The sequence below is a fragment of the Miscanthus floridulus genome, chromosome 5, assembly GCF_019320115.1.
Source record: "Miscanthus floridulus cultivar M001 chromosome 5, ASM1932011v1, whole genome shotgun sequence".
NCBI lineage: Eukaryota > Viridiplantae > Streptophyta > Magnoliopsida > Poales > Poaceae > Miscanthus > Miscanthus floridulus.
In genome coordinates, this window is record NC_089584.1 from 38,302,624 (window position 1) to 38,319,618 (window position 16,995).

Here is a 16,995-nt window from a genome sequence, read left to right on the forward strand (position 1 = left end):
GCTCGAGATAGGTCTTCAATCTTTTTAGCTTAAGACATATTAAGGTAGATTGGTGTAACCTTTAGCTCCTATTTTCACACAACGCATATGCACTAAGTTCAAGTTAAAATCAAGTTTTCAAATTATCACATATATAACTTCAACTTGAAAGTCCTCAAAGGTCGTAAAGTCTTAGGGTAGGCTCAAACAATCCTTAAAAAAGTAGGACATAATGTTTATAAATAAAATATCACTTTACTTAGGACTTGTTTGGATCTATTAGCACTAAAAAATAGTTAGCTAATAGCTGCTAATTTTTAGTAAGGGCTCTTTGGATCCACCTGCTAATAACTGATTGAATAGTTGTTGGTATTTCTTAACACATACAGAAATAATCCGCAAGCGCTCGTAATTACCGTTGTAACATTTCACCCGGAAGTATTCAATGTATCGTATTTTTCACAGAGAACGAAGGTACTCTTCTAGTTGGTTCGTCCAAGTACAACACAAGGGTAGAGTTGGTGGAGGTTGAGATGGATTTATATGGTCAAGGGTCTTTGGATAGATAAACGCTACTTCTACTTGCTTAGTTCGGACACTGCCTTATACCTGGTTTGCCAGGCACCTCTAGCTTACAGCTCTACGCCGAACCCGAATGTGGGGGGTTACAAGGGACTAACAGGGCTATCACCACTTGTCGCCTACCCCTCAACTATAGGGAAACGAGGCAAACGAAGGTAACCTCTAGCCTAAACACCATGTCTACACTATCGACTACTACTCTAGCGCTGTATAGGGTGATCCATCTTTATCGAGAGCCCTCTACTAGAGTATCCGCCATGAGGACGGACGACGAACCCGCAAACAAGTAAGAGTAAAGCTTAGCTAAACGAAAGACTTTGTACCATAAGGAACATGAACACTTACTTAGCGGGACAAGTCCGGCGCTTCACCGAGCTCTCCCTCACATCTCTCCCAACTACTCAACTCTAGCTAGCTAGGGCCTAGGCCCCTTTGGAGTGTTGCTCTTGCTCAAGTGTGGTAGCTTTTCTTCCTTGTGGTGTTGTTGGAATGAGGAGGGAGCCTCCTTTTATAGGTGGAGAGGAGGGGGTCATTTAGAAAATGTTTCATCCCCTCATGGAAGGCACCAAACCAACATTTTGCGCATTTAAGTTACCGTCATTGTGAAAGAACTGCCCAATTTATACAAGATCAAGTACGGTTGTCCCTGCTAACACGTTGACACACGCATACTTCCACTTATATAAACCCGGTAGTCCACCGAGTGTCACGAAGGACCTCGGTAAATCAACATCACAACCAAGATCGCGTGATTAAATAAATACACATCACATACACAGAGTTACAACGGAAATAATATTACAAATGCGTTCACAAATAATAGTACAAGTTTGGGTTTCAAAACCGATTAGTGAAAACAACATAGCTTTTAAATGATTACATTAATATAAGTTCCAAATACATTGCTAGCATAAGTGACATCCTCTGACAAAAGCATATAGATGAGAAATAAATATAGAGTCATCGAGCCCACCGACGGTTAGCCACCTTCTTCAGCAGGCCGAGAACTTCACATGCAACATGGTGGGATAAACGCTGAGTACTCGAATGTACTCTGCTAGACTTACCCGTCCAACTGAAATACTAAGACACCAAGAAGTATGCAAGGCTTTATCAGTAGAGTTGGTAGACATTATTTGCATAAAAACATAAGTTGTTCAATATCTCTTAAATTATGAATCACCAGTTATGAATCCTATCTCATACTAGATTAGCAATTATCCTATGCCAAACATGTTGGTACCATTAAGTCATCACAATAATAACCATATCCAGTTGAGTTCTTTTATAATCTCATAACCAACACTTCCATTAATCATCAATTACTACGATGAAGTGTGTTCCTATCAAGTTCTCACTATCCGAGAGAGACGGCGATTTGAATCGATTCCTACCTAGCTGGAGAATTATTCCTAACACACACCCAGACATACCTGCGCCAAGGTAGTCTTAGGTCACCTTTGGTACAACTCAAGTACAATCGTGGGTAGGACCAGCGCCGCACCCTCAAAGATACAACCAATCTGCCAAGGGGGCTCGGGACTCTAACCCGCCCTTGGGCTTACGCCATTGGATCTTCGCACATCCTTACTACCTCTAGGGTGCGCACTTTAACTGCTCGTGTCCCCGCCCTGAGTTGAGCTACTCGGCTTCATGATTGGAACGACTTACCTGGCCAACTATGTGAGAGGCATGAGTTCAATATGATAAGAGGACCTCCAACGGCCGGTCTTTAAATGACACAGACGGAATCACTACGATACCAAGACTCCGCCCGGTCTCCATTTATTCAACTGTACCAGGTTATGTTCCATGATAGCACAATATAGCCAACCGTGATCAAGTTATCACCTATAGCTCGCAGGTGACAGGAAATCACCCGACTTCTACCGGTCTAAGCATAGCTAAGCATAATAAGCGTTCCTGGACTTAAATAGGATTTATGGTAGATATTTCTGGTCAAGGAAAGGTAATATGCAGCAAGTGTTTCCAAACAACTCCTCACGTAATGCATCAATACGAATAACTTAGGTGACATTAATAAAATAGGGAGACTTATAATACTCCAAGGCTTGCTTAGAATCCAACACTAGGTTAGTGTTTGTTAGACGACACTCGCTTGGCGATCATTTCCCATTCAAGCATGTACTCTAGGGGTCCTTTCATCTTCGAGATAGGTCCATCATACACCGTCTTCGGGTTTGGCTCCAACATCACGTCATTCACGTGGTTCATCTAGCGTACCTAGATGAGATGCAAGATGTAAGTGCATGAATATGAAGAATGATAATATGAGATGCATCACATAATAGCATTCAAGGCAAACATAAGATCATGCAAGGTATAGGCACCTAGAGTTATTTAACTAAACATCACACAACCTATTATAGAGGAATAGCAAGCATATTAGGCATGGCACACAAGTGAACTTAAGTTCAGATATTGCACACATGCATCGATCAAGAATCAACCAACATGTTTAGCCAAAACAAGAGCAACTAAAGCAATCACCTAACACATGTATAGAAATCTGGACAGCAGCACAACAGTCACTTATTTTAACCATAACTAGAGATCCAGACATCCAAAGAAGGTGATCCTAGACTTTCTGAAAAACTAATAAAATTGCCTACAACATTGTTATTATCACCAAAAGATTATTCTAAAGCTAACTAGGTCAAACATACCAATGTTTCAGATCTTCACAGAACTAGGACAGAAAAGTAGTAGTACTATCAAAAATGTAAAACTAGAGTTAAAGACACCAAACAAGCATGAACCTTAACTTTATAGAAATCTTATTAAATTATATAAAACATGTTTATTATCATCACAAGGTGATTCCACAATTAACAAAGTCAATCAAGCATAATTGAGCACCTATGTCCCGACTTGGACAAATTCTGTCATGCAACTTCACAAGCTTATAACTGGAGCTCTACAACACCAAAAGGGGTGATCTAGGATAATTTGAAGAGCTTAAGGAAAGCACTATAACTCTTATTTTATAACTAATACATGGTTTCATACTTAACTAGGTCAAACAATAAAATCCTTCAAATCTACACAGAGCATAGACCAAACACGATAGATCATTTGTCAAATTCATAACTCCTAAACTATCAGGCCTATGGTCATGCAATTTGAACAAAAGCAAGATTATGAGATTAGCTACAACTTTGGTATTCACTACAACAACAGAAAACATCATTTACACCATGAAAATAATTGCACAAGCAAAACTGCACATGCAGCCCAAACAACAGTGGTACAAAAAACTGATAGGAACTTCAAATAAGCATAACTGGAGTTATAGACCTCCCACAAACATTAACCATAACTTTTTGAAAATCTTATGAAGTTACCTACAACTTTATTATTCTCATCTTAAGAAGATTCTATAGTTAACAAGGTCAATTAATCCAATAAATGCATCTCTGTCCAAAACATGGACAGAAACTGACATAACACTTTAAACACCTATACCTAGAGTTCTACATGTCCAATAAATATGGTTCTAGACTTTTTAGAAAGCTTAGAAAATTCTAAACAACTTTGTTATAAATACCTAAAGCTAATTCTATAATTAAAAATGCCCCACAGTACCAACAAGGCAACCCTGTCTGGATTTAGGCAGAAACATCCACAAAAATATAAGCAACTATAACTAAAAATCTATTTAACCAAAAATTATGCTCTTTAGCTTTTTTTGGAAATCTTAAGAAAAGTACTAAAATTCCTCTATTGTCATCAAGGCATGATTCATAAATTAACTGAGCCAATTAATACAAACATGCAGTCCTATTCAGAATAGGAGTAAAGCAACACAGGACATTTGTTATTTTTATAGCTCTTAAACTATCAAGCCTAAAATCCTAAAATTTTTACCAGACATCAAACATCACCTTAGTAGCACTCCATAAAAAATTCACAATTATTTGAGTACAATAACTGCAGTTATGAAAAAGACAAGACACAACTAGTATTAAAAACCTAACTGCATAAATTGATTTGTACAGCAAAAACTTTAAACTAAAGCATGCCATATTATAGATCTACTGCATAGATAATTTCACGAGGATTCCAAAAAGTCATGTTTTACTATTTTACGATTTTTCTACTAATTACTACGAATTTTCAAAGTTGATCATTCAAATCTGCATAAATCAAAGAAAAAGAGATGTAGATCTTGCATCGGGGACCCTAGCGAATCGACCATTCTCGGCACTATTCAAATGAGTCATGGCTTTGCACTTAGATCCCCCATCTTCTTCTAATTCATGTCCATGGTCCTTTGCTTTTCTTCTACACGGGAATGGAGCAGCGCACAACTCGGGCCAGCGACCGGCGGCGGCAAGGAGGGGCCACGCTGGGGCTTGGTCGTGGCTAGCCGTGGCTGTGCCTGGCCCTAGCCAGCCAAGCTGTAGGTAGCAGTTGTGCAGCTCGGGCGGTCATGGCGGCACCACGGCATGCAGCGAGAGAAGCCAAGGGAGAGGCAAAGGGAGTGGGGAGGCGAGTGAGGGAGGCCGAGAGAGGGCTCGAGCGCTCCACAACGGGGCAGCAACACCGGTAGAAGAGGGAGTCCAGCAGCAGTGGCGTTCATGGCGACAGCATGGTGCCGGCTTGGAGAGAGCAGGAGAGGGAAGGGGAAGGGAGAGGGAGAGAGTGGAGAGGAGGGTGTCGTTTCCATTACTTGATCACGACAAAGTGGCAAGCTGGCGCCCATGCAAGCAGCGAGGGCGAGCGAGGGCAACACGCGGCCTGCAGCGCCTGTGCATGGTGTTGGCCAAGCTCCAGTTCACTATGAAGATAGCAATACCACCTAAAAAATGCACTGAAATCTCAATCTTCGTCCCTTCATAACTCCGAATCAGTTTTGTCTTGGCACAAGAGGTAGTAACCAATGCTGTAGAGTTACGCGAGATCTCCAACTTTGCTTAAAGTGTCAAAGTCTAATTTGGCTTGGTGGGAGAGATACAAGGCTCCAAAGTGGGGTACACGAAAACTAAAATCACGAATTCAGTCATCCTAGACTTAGCCAAATTTCGAGCTCCCAAAACAGCCATGGATTCCAACTTGAGGGCTCGGTTTGACTTGCTTACAAGCTGATATAGCTCTTGGTCCAAAAACAAAGTTTGTTCTACTCCACTCAAACTTCAACTTTGATTTAAGGTGCAACTCCATGCAAGCAATGTAAGTGATTGGTCAACACATGTCAAATTAGCATCACGGTAAAGCTTAAATCAGAGTTTTTGACCGATTGAGGCATTTTCTTGACCTTAGCTCAACACGAACCCTTCATGACTTTGGTTATAGAGTTCATTTAGAATCATTTGGGCAAGGTAGTAAGGTTTGATCGATATCTCATAATCCAATTTACTTAACAAAGCAATCCAAAAAAGATTATAACTTATCATTTCATGTGACTTCTTGATTCCAAACTTCATGAAACTTTTCTAGTGACCCATATAGATGGCAGAGGATGTGGGGCACATGTAATAAGCATGTTTAACATTACTCAATCACATGCTCAAAAAGGGAATCACCATCAAACTAGCTTTGCTCAGTGTCTTCCAAAAAGTTGAGTCGGGCCTCATTCTTAGTGGGTTGAAGTTAACACCTTGTCACCTCTTGCAAGACTTGAACTAGAGCCCCTGATCATCGTTAATATGTCATGTTTGAGCTCAAACCCATTGCTTAACTGGTGACAAACACCTGGGGTGTTACAGCCATCACCCATGCAACCGTCCTTGGAGAGGCGGCACGAAGCGACCCACCAAAGATTGGCCCGAGACACGTGTGGCCACATCCTAACTGGACTCGAATGGCCCCATCTTCGATCGGTTGTCTTCATTGGGCCTCTAGATGGGTCCTGTAAAGTTTCGCTCCATTTGGAGTTGATTTTATATGGGTTTTGGCCTTTTTTTCTCCACCTAACTGGGCCCTAATCCGCCTGGTAAGTGGGCCTTCTCCCCTTGGGCTCATGTCGGGTGATGTTATGCCTTGTTCTTTGTGTACTTTTGACATGTTTCTTGTGTTATCCTGACATGTCCTCGTGCAATTGATGAATCACCAAAACTCGTGGAACTTTGTTAGTTATGAGCCCTATTTCTAAGTTTGGTGTTCATTTGGTTGGATTTTATATAAATATTGGTGGTTAAAAGTGTGAGTTAAGGACCGCCAATAAACTCCCCCACACTTAGCCCTTTGCTCGTCCTCGTGTAAAGTTTAAGGACTAAGATGGGTCATCTCCTTGATATGACATCTGCGTACAAGTTATTCCAAGCTTCACCTATACTTGTGAACTTTGGAGTGTCTACCATATTATCTTGGGTGATTGAATAATGGAACAGCATGGATTCAAATCCCCTTGCATCAATCAGTTCAGAAACTTGGGTTTTTCAGTTGATTTTTGAAAATGTAAACATATCTTAGCTCCTCGAATGATTCTCTCGGATCGCTCAAGTTTGTGTTTGGTTCCTCACCAAGACATATCATAGTGTTGCCTTCTTTCTTTCCTACCTCTAAAAAGCTTATATGGATCTTTGGGTAGGGAAAGATACGAATGCATACTTACTCTGCATATTTTGTTAAGTCAAAACTCAGATTCAAGGAGAAAAGATGGCATACCCTTAGATCAAGAAGTGCAAGTGCGTGGATAAAATAATTCTAAATCTATACTATACTCCTTTTATAGATATGATCTTTCTCTAGCTTTTTATTTTAAGACATGGCTATCATTTTTTGTCTTTTTTATGAGTCTTCATGTGCTCATCTTTTTTCAATACCTTGGGACCTTCATGTGTCCCTATTTTTTCTTCTTCTTGGACCTTCATATGTCCAAATATATTTTTTTCATACTTTTGCATAGCCTATGTCTCTTAAACCACATATTGAGAGAGATCACTATTTTGTAGAACATAGAGTATTTCCCTAACAAACTTTTGTGTCTACTCTCAATGTAGGAGCAGAGTTTTAGGTGGATCAAGGCATGTTTTAGCGTATTCCCAGTGTAGGAATAGCTTATGTATGTGGGTGTACGTGATCTTGATCTTGGGGGCATGATAACTTTCTTAACAAGGGTCAACAAGACTTGACAAAACTCAATGCAAGAATAAGTAGCATAATTTTTGGAGGTTTTTAAGTTTTAAATACTAGATATGGCTTTGGTAGGAATTTACGTATCATTGAGGAGCATGCTATTCAAATTTTGATTTTGCATAAATAAATCCCAAGTTCTTCACATGAGAGAGCGAGGTTCTTTTTTATTCTACTATATCACATATCCAATTACTTAGATAACATGGGGTCCCTATAATAGTTGTTCACAAGTTATAGGAATATTAGCAAGGAATAAAAAGTATGCAAATTTTATCAAAGGACAGCATGGAGATGGAGCGTCATTGTTTTGCATTTTTGAATTTGTTCAATTTTTAATTTCAAAATTTGGGAGAGTTGAGGGTATTATTGCACAAACCATCGTTGTATAGGAAGGAGTTAAATGATTCAGATGTGGTTTGGCTAAACTAGAGGTTCAGCCAATCCTCTCTAAAGTTTTTTGTCATGTCCTTCTGCATGCTTGATCATTGATGTTGTACAATATGTTGGGGGGAGATCTCGAATATGTGTTTGTTACGCTTGTGAGATCTCCCCCACACTTATTCTTGTACCTGCTTTTATTCAACAAAAAAACAAAAGTGAAACAACAAGGGCTCTATCAATTTGAATACCGAAGAGCCTAAAACTTATTTATTATTATTATTATTATTATTAAATTATTTATATTATTATTATCTATTTATTTATTATGTTTATTTTTATATTATTTTTTTATTTGTTTGTTCACCAGACTTTTGTACTCAAGCAAGGCTTAAGGTAAAGATGTAGTGTAATTCTAGCCTTGACGTATCTCCATAATTAGTTTACTTCCATTGTTTATGAAAATACATACTCCAAGTTTATTAATCAAATTTCAACACCATGCTAAATTTTGATTAAAGAAGGTCTTTTTAACCTAAGTACCATGCTTAATTTTTAAAAGACCTATGGATGTACCAGTTGGATGCATCCAAACCAGAGCATATGACATAAATAAGAGAGACATGCATTTTTATGATCTCATGGAGACAAGTATGAGTAAAAGAGTTTGGTGAATTTTTATTTACCTTTATATACCTGAGTGTATTTTTTGGCAGCATACGTGGATGAAGCTATGGGGCTGCTACAGCGGTGGCATGATCGCATATGGTCCAACTTAGGTGAGCAGCAAGGCTAGGCCACACACACAAATAGTGTGTATAAGCCATAGGCCTTGGTGGTCACAGCAAAGGTCTAGAAGAGGAGCACCCGTCTTGCAACTCCTTTTTTTCTTCTTTTTTCTATATATTTTCTCTCTCTTTTCTTTTCCATATATGTTCTCTCTTTTTCTTTTTCATCATCATCTTTTTTTATAATGATTATATTGTTTTTATAGCAAGGTAGAGCTATCATCATTTTTTTCATTTTAACCAAGATGGCCTTTAGTGTGGATGGAACTTTATAGTGAGATTTTCACCACCCTCCCCCACACTTGGACTTTTGTGTAAAAGTCAAGTGTGCAATGTCAAGGGTCTCCCTTTGAGTGTGTTTCATCACCAAAGAACACCAATGTGTATGGTTGATGCAGCTGCTATGTTCTCTAGCATCATATGCACCTTGTTCCTCTTGATCTCAACCTGAAAGGGTTAGCAGCCACGAATACCCGAAGGTGCATACAAACTAAATAACATGTTATTACTTTTATTGAAGGAGAAAAGTTTTTTATAATAATCATTATTATTAATTTTTTTAATGATAATTTGGGGTATCTCTCGGCAGTACTTGATTTATGGTCTTAAGCTTGAACATGGGAACTTCGTCTTTGTAGCTATCAATGGTGGTTTAGTTCCTAACTTTGCCACCAAGCATTTAACATTAATGCTCAAGCTGCAAGGTTAGTACTATAGTGCTACTACAAGATTTGTAATGTTTGTGATAAATGAAAGCATCCACAACCATCCTCTTAAAAAGTTTGAGAACAAGGATTAAGAGGAGGTTGTGGTCCTGGTGGGAGCACTTGTTACTAAACAAGATCAACTCCGGAGCCTCTGAAAGTGAGTATGAAACTTGAGGGGTTTCAAAAGAGAATCTTTCATGCTCAACTATCGGGTCCTTCTACTTGGTCCCTAGAGTTACTTTAGAAATGTCCATGGCATAGAAGTTTTCATTTAGATGGGTAGAGGGACATGGTTTATGTTCGAGCAAGGGTGATGATGGATGTTCTGCTTCATAAGGATGTGAAACGAACGAGGAAATGAACTTCACCTCCTCAAACTGGTCATGATTGGGATGCTGCTTCGCCATTGGTACTTCTGGGTGAAAGATAGGAATAGCGAAAGCAGTTTCCCCTAACTTTTCATCAAGGCCCCCATAGGAAGGCTTTTCTTGTATAAGTTTGTCCAATGGGTAGCCTATGAGAAGATCGAACTCAAGGATGGCAAAGATGTAGAAATCTAGGTGAACCTTGGTTTTGTCTATTATAATGGGCACGGCCCTAGCAATCCCACAACATTCAAAGATGAGTCCTAACGGACTTTTGAAGAGTTTGTTGGTCGAGACTAGCGGCATTTTGCCCAAAAGGGTTTCCGCAAGGAATTCAGACATGATATTAGTCTCGACCATAGGGTTATGTAGGGCTTCTATGTTTGTTCCCCTCAATGAACAAGGCATGGTCGTGGAAGGTGAAATAATTTGAATTACTTCAGAAGAACGTTTCACTTCCATTTGCCATTCCTTTGATGGTTCTACCCTAGGGGAAACTTCCTCATGAGGATTGTGCCAAAAGTGTTTCGAGGTATTGGCATAATCCTCGAATTTGATCGAGAACTTCAAAGGATGAATGACTCGTTCCTTTGGTGTCCGTGGTTCGAGTGAGGGTTCAACAGTCAAATCTAAGGATGGAACGAGTTTGGATTCAACTGATGAGGGCTCCTCAAAGCTTGACATGCCCTTCTTTTGGTGGGGTTTGGGTGGAAGAAGCATGTTTTCTAGGATGTGAGCAAGGATTTTCTTTTGTTTCATCATAGTTTTATGTGTAAATGACCCTCCAATAGTCATGTTAAGGTATAGGGCAGCTTCTATGTCAAGACCAAAACAAAAGAGATGCAATAGCACACTATCGGGTAAAGACAAGTCTGGGCCATCATGTATTAACATTGAAAACCTAGCCCAGGCTGCACCTATAGATTCCTTCTCGTACTACTCGAAATCAAGGATTGCCCTTGGTAGGGAGTCGATACGGGACATAGGTAAGAATGTAAGACAAAACTTGTCTTTAAGTTCATCTCAAACCCCATTCGTACTTTCTATGACATGTGTGTACCATTGCTTCGCCTCCCCTATGAGAGAGAAGGGAAACAATTTGCACCTTAAGGTTTCTTGTGTCATGCCTGAGATGCTCAAGCACGAACACATTTCCTCGAATTCTCGCAAGTGATGGCAAGGGTTTTCATTGTTATGTCCTAATAAGGATTGTACTCGAACCATGGCTTTTAAACTAGGGTGGAGTTCATGGCAAGATAAACAGTTTGGTTTTGAAGGTGGTGGCTCATGGAACTCCCCCTTTGAAGCGGAAAGATTTTGAATAGATTTGGGCTTCATGATAAAAAAGATTAAAAAACTATTTTGTTTTTTTATAGAAATAAAGGATACAAATACGAGGATGAACTAAAAAACTATTTTGTTTTTTTATAGAAATAAAGGATACAAATACGAGGATGAACTAGGTTCAAAGAAAATAGCAACCATTCCCCGGGAACGACACCAGAAATGCTTGTTGGTATTTCTTAACACATACAGAAATAATCCGCAAGCACATGGAATTACCGTTGTAGCATTTCACCCAGAAGTATTCAGGGTATCGTATTTTTCACAGGGAACGAAGGTACTCTTCTAGCTGGTTCGTCCAAAGACAACATAAGGGTAGAGTTGGTAGAGGTTGAGATGGATTCCTATGGTCAAGGATCTTTGGATAGATAAACTCTACTTCTACTTGCTTACTTCGGGCACCGGCTTATACCTGGTCTACCAGGCACCTCTGGCTTATAGCTCTACGCTGAACTCGAACGTGGGGGATTACTATCACACCCAATTTTAAGGATAAAATTGAATGCACTAAACCCATGTGTGCCCAGGGATTAGTCACACACATAAGTTGACAAATTAAAAAAGTATCATCATGGTGTATTTTACATCATGATTAATATCATAACATAGTCTTACACAACACAGCAGAAAATAAAAAAAAACAGTTCTCTCGTGGAAGCTCCAACACAGGGACGGTCAACTGGCTGACCACAAGCCTAAAAGTCCTCTAGAAACTCCTCATACTCATTGACATCAGTTATCCATCCGGGATTTTTATCCAAATATTGAAAGTAAACAAGCGTAAGTACTTCCCATACTTAACAAGATAACATAGGGTTATGAAAGCTCAAAAAGGATGACTCTGGTTTACTGCAGTTAGCACTTTTAGTTAGTCAAGATTTTATTATCAATTATCATCAAGTTATGCTTAAGCCCCAATTAAACCCACATGATCAGATATCAGAATCAATTGTATCATATTATCATCATAGAATATCATAAATGAATAGCAATATATAACCAGTTATTCTATGAGTTTTCTGGGCCGCTCGTGACCATGAGCACGGCTGTTATAACAGTTTATAACCCTCTGCAGAGGTTGTGCACATTCACCGTGAGTCATGTTTCCCACGTGCCCGGGTTAATTACTCCCATAACACTGCCAAGGTGAGCGGGCGGGGTACACTATGAAGCCATTTCATAGGTTTCTCTAACAAGTTAGGGCCGCTAGGTTTCCTCGGCAGACAGATGTAGGAACCCCCTTTCCTATGGCACAAATCATTCGCGGCTATACACATAGGAACAGAGGCAGCCCTATACCCAACGTGGCAAGCCCCTTTTACGCCATAAAGGTAACCTCTAATAAGCTAGAAAAGATCCTATTACTGAGCTAAAGTTAGAGCCATGTGACCCTCATGGTTGCACTGTCAGTCCCAGCTTTTGTCGATAGATAAGTCCTTATGAAGGGCCGAGAGCATCATGATCAAAAGTCATTTGCTCCTTCGCCCTATAATTCAGTTGTTTAAAAATAACTTTTACCTTTTCCTTCCATAGAACCATATTTCATATTTGGATCATGTATAGTTACATTGAGCGCTAGCAACTACCCATGTGCATATAACCCTTAGGAGTCAAGGAAAACAGGATATTCAACCACTAGGATGTCCTTACGGGTATAAAAATTAGACACATGCAAATGCGTAATTAATAAATGGTGAATAGGACATCAAGGTAGATCCCATGCTATACTTGCCTTGGTTAACAAACTCCTACTGGTCCTGCTAGTCGTCAAAGAACTCTTGGTCTCCAACATTCTCCTCACCGTCTGAACACGACCAACACGGCAACATACAACATTTCAGGAACATTCAAGCAAAGCAAACAAACCTATAGTTAGAACAGTACACCAGTAGTATAGAAAACAAGATAAAATGTTTATGAAAAGATTCTATGTCTCGCTACGATCACGTCAACGCAAAGTTCACGAAAATCGGAGCTAAAACGCGAAAGTTATGATTTAAACAAGATTTCCTATAGCAAATTAATTAAGTAAACCTAAATATGAAATTTAAAAGTTGCAAACATGGTTAACAGTGGCATTAACACGTAGATTATGCAATTACGAAACTAACGCAAGTGGAATGGGTCAAATCGGAGTTCAAACGAAGTTTTTATGAGCAAAACAAATCCAGTGGCATTTCTATAAATAGGATGAACTATTTTAGATTTAAAATAAATCAAATCCGGAATTAATTAAAACGGCCGAGGACTGCGGGTTCAAAATGGCAAGACTTGGGGGTCTCTTTAGCAAAATGACCCGTGAAGGGGTATCGGCCATCCTGGGTCGTTGATCAAGCGATGGACGGCAGAGAAAAAATGGGAGGGAGAGAGAAAGGGGTGCTGGCGGCCGGAACAGTGCTCCGGCGGTGGGGCACCATGGCCAGTGACGAGGAACTCGCCGGTGCACTTGGTTCAGGGGCTATGGGCCATGGTTCGATGAATCGAGGGCACCGGGGAAGAGAGGGGGTGTAGGAGACCTCGTCCAGGCCGAGAATGCGGCCGGAGGACATGGCCGAGGCGGTGGTGGCCATGGCCGGTGGCGTGAAGCTCCCGGGCGCACGCGGATTGGGCCCTAGAGGCCATGAAGCTCAAAAGTAACAGCATGGGAAGGAGGGGAAGACAACGAACCTCACCGCGGATGAAAACGAGGTCGAAGACGACTCGGAGACGGCGGTTTCTGAGCGGCGGATCTCGGCGTTCTTCGGTGCAGCGGTTGCGGCTTTCGTGTGCTTGGCGAGTGCGAAAATGGAGCGGGGGAGGCAGCAGAGAGGGCGGCAATGGGTCTGGACCTCCTTTTGTAGAGGTCGGACACGGGGGAGACGCTCCCACGATGTGAAGTGGGCGCGGGCGACGGTTGCGGCTTGACCGCGCGTGGTGCGGGAGGTTGGAGACGGCGCCGACATGCGGGGCCAAGCCATCAGCGGCAGAGAGAAGGAGGAAGGGGCGCGGTAGCGGTGGTTCCGCCAGAGCTAGGCTGGCCCAGGAAGAAAAGAGGAAGGGGAGAAAGGGGAAGGGCGAGCGAGCCAGGGGGGGGAGTTGGGCCAGCAGGCCAAATTGAGGAAAGGAGGGGAAAGGGAAATGAATTCCCTTTTCTTTTTCCAAATCAAATTTCCAAATTTATTTTCAAATGAGTTTTGAATCCTTTTGAGTTTAAATCAAAACCACTCAACACATTAAATAAAATGCTACAGCATGAGTGCATCAACATGTTTCTATCCTTATGATTGATTTTAATTTCACAAAATTTATTATTTTCCTATATTTTAATGCACACATATTTGCATAAATAACTCAAATTTAACTATTTTAAAAGAATGCAAATTTTAGGGTGTTACAATTCTACCCCCCTTAAGATGAATCTCGTCCTCGAGATTCGGATGATTGCTTACTCAAACAGTTGTGGATAAGACTTTCGCAAATCCTCTTCCCTTTCCCAAGTAGTCTCATCCTCTATATACCGATTCCACTGTACCTTGCACATTTTTATAACTCGGCTCCTTATAACTCTTTCTGCCGTCTGTAAGATCTTTATTGGATACTCTTCATATGTGAGATCTTCCTTAACAGTAAGTTCTTCTAAAGAAATCTGCTCTTCTGGTACTCGTAAACACTTTTTTAATTGAGAAACATGAAACACATCATGCACACCTGACAAACTCTCAGGCAATTCCAATTGATAGGCTACTTCTCCACGTCTCTCTAGGATCTTGAAAGGTCCAATATACCTCGGTGCTAACTTTCCCTTCATATTGAATCTTTTCACACTTCTCATTGGTGACACCTTCAAGTACACATAATCTCCAATTTTGAAAGTCAGCTCTCTTCTGCGAGTATCAGCGTAACTCTTCTGTCGGGACAGAGCCACCCTCAAGTTGTCTCTAATCATTCTCACTTGTTCTTCTGCGTCTCTAAGGACATCGGGTCCAAATACTTGAGTTTCACTAGTCTGATTCTAGAATAAAGGCGTTCTACATTTACGCCCATACAACGCTTCAAAAGGTGACATCTTGAGACTCTTTTGGTAACTGTTGTTGTACGAGAACTCAGCATATGGCAAACTCTTGTCCCAACTAGTACCATACTGCAGTGCACAAGCTCTCAACATATCTTTCAAAATCTGGTTGATTCTTTCAGTGTGTCCATCAGTTTGTGGGTGGTAAGCAAAACTGAAATTCAACTTTGTCCCCAAAGATCTATGTACTTTCTGCCATAATTGCGACATAAACTGAGTGCCTCTATCGGACACAATTTTCTTGGGAACACTATGTAAGCACACTATCCTTTTCATGTACAACTCTGCTAGCCTTGCACCTATATAGGTAGTCTTGATCGGTAGAAAGTGAGCAACCTTGGTGAGTCGATCCACTATTACTCATATTGAATCATAACCTCTTTGAGTACGGGGCAAACCTACGATAAAATCCATACCAACTTCTTCTCATTTCCATTCAGGAATCTTCATTGGTTGTAGCAACCCTGCAGGTCTTTGATGCTCAGCTTTCACTCTTTGACAAGTGTCACACAAAGCCACATACTCTGCCACATCTCTCTTCAAACCATACCACCAATACTTCTCTCTGAGATCCAAATACATCTTGGTACTTCCGGGATGTATAGAATAAGCAGACTCATGTGCCTCTTGCAGAACTGCATCACGGATAGCCTTCACTTTAGATACACATATCCTTTTCCTGAACCAAGGAGTACCATTCTCATCCATCCTAAATCCTGGTGCCTTTCCAAGCACTATATTCTCCGCTATCTCCTTAAGTTTTTCATCCTCCAATTGTCCTTTGCGTATTTCTTGCTCCAAGGTAGGCTCTATCACCAATTCCATTGCATTATTGACAAAGCTCAAGTTGAGATACTCCATTTCAGCACACAACTCTATTGGCATATATGTCATCCGAAGTCCATTGGCATAGCTCTTCCTGCTAAGTGCATCAGCTATGACATTTGCTTTTCCTGAATGATAATGCACTTCCAAATCATAGTCTTTGATCAATTCTAACCAACGACGTTGTCTCAGATTCAGATCTGACTAGGTAAAGATATACTTCAAACTCTTGTGATCTATATAGATATCACTCTTATGCCCAATTAGGTAATGTCTCTAGATTTTCAAAGCATGAACCATAGCTGCCAATTCCAAATCATGAGTAGGGTAGTTCAACTCATGCTTCCTCAATTGTCTAGATGCATATGCCACCACTCTTCCTTCTTGCATAAGAACACATCCAAGGCCCAAACGAGATGCATCACAATATATAGAGACGTTCTTGCTTAAATCGAGCAAAATCAACACTAGAGCTGTAGTCAATCTCTTCTTTAGCTCATCAAAGTTTGTCTGGTATTTATTAGACCATACAAATTTAGCATTATTTTCCAATAGAGCTGTCATAGGCTTAGCAATCTTGGAAAAACCTTCAATGAACCTTCTGTAGTATCCAGCCAATCCCAAAAAGCTACGAATCTCACTTACATTGGTTGGTGGTTTCCAATTCAACACATCTTGCACTTTGCCTGGATCCATTGCTATTCCACCATTGGAGACAACATGGCCCAAAAAAGAGACCTCCTTCAACCAAAACTCACACTTGCTCCGCTTAGCGTACAACTTATGTTCTCTAAGCTTTTCAAGACCAACCTTATATGTTCAGCATGCTCTTCTTTAGTCTTGGAGAATATCAGTATGTCATCAATGAATACCAC